This window comes from Stegodyphus dumicola, chromosome 10 (genome assembly GCF_044657685.1).
Source record: "Stegodyphus dumicola isolate Sdum_Otavi_A_Nest chromosome 10, ASM4465768v1".
NCBI lineage: Eukaryota > Metazoa > Arthropoda > Arachnida > Araneae > Eresidae > Stegodyphus > Stegodyphus dumicola.
In genome coordinates this window covers 150,954,504-150,955,615 of record NC_140777.1, presented here as the reverse complement: position 1 = coordinate 150,955,615, position 1,112 = coordinate 150,954,504, and the positions used below count along the sequence as shown (strand labels likewise).

Here is a 1,112-nt window from a genome sequence, read left to right as displayed (position 1 = left end):
AGTTAAAGCCCTATTTCTTTGATAATGCAGTTTTCCAAGCCTTCAGTGGCGTCAGAAATGGAGGCCAATATAGGCATGTAAAAATGATGCACCTCCATTTACATGGAATTTGGAATTATTTGAAAGTAGTAAAATTTGAAATGGCTAGATTTTTGGTGTGAGTTATCTCTATCTTTTCTAACCTTCTTAATGTTTTCATTAATCTTCGTAACGGTAGGGTAGCCGATACTTCGAATAGTAGGAATATGTGTTCTTGTTAGATTCTGTAAATCTTAAATAATAAAAAAAATTTGAATATTTACAGCTGGTTACAATAATTCTTCCATAAGTAAAACTTCATTTGGTTCGCTTGAATGCAACTATCGACTTAACGGCAGGTTCTTAATGAGAAGGCTTTAGATAGAATCATAAATTCTCCTGAATTATAAAAATCTCCACCGAAATCATATTTCACACTAACATCAATAAATTTTAATCTTTACAATTTTCCGTCTATGTTTAACTTACTCACATAGTGTTGTATAAAAGTCTTTCATATAGTGTCCTTTAATAATATAAATTCCTACACACGGAAATTTGTTAATAATGATATTTAGTCACCACTTTTGTGATGAAATAAATGTAAACACGAATTTTAAGAGGGCCTTATTAGAGCAAGATCATACTTCATAGGATCATTTCTATAGTATGATTAGCGAGTTCACTCACCGAACTTCGCAAAAATCCCAGCCACGATGATGTGTGAAGGTGTTTTTTCCTGAGCGTGAAGCGGACTGGATTTAGGGCTTCGGCTTTTATCGAGTCATTGATGATCGCACCTCTCGCCATTGCGGCGACGGGAAGGAAAGAACTCGTTCTGAGTGGTTTTTTATAACTATAAGGCTAGATTATGGTCCAGTGAGTTTTTAATCTCTCATTGTACGAAGGTCAATTTATAGTCAAAGAATGTCTAGCAGGACAAAGGTGCATTGGCAGTCAAGGAGGTTAGAATACATGGAGATGGTTTCTCTGCTATTACAGTACGAAGAAAGTGAAACACGCCACGTGAGGGCAAGAAAACGATTACCTTACAGAGCGAAGTGAGGTAAAACACCAGCTGGTTTCAAGTTCTC

General features: G+C 35.8%; 1 non-coding gene across 1 annotated transcript; it reads left to right on the top strand.

Moving 5' to 3' along the window:
- The first annotated feature begins 655 nt into the window (after window positions 1-655).
- Window positions 656-865, top strand: LOC146995141 (small nucleolar RNA U3). Its single transcript, XR_015043758.1, has one exon. It is a non-coding gene; the product is annotated as a small nucleolar RNA U3 (small nucleolar RNA).
- The last annotated feature ends 247 nt before the right edge of the window (window positions 866-1,112 follow it).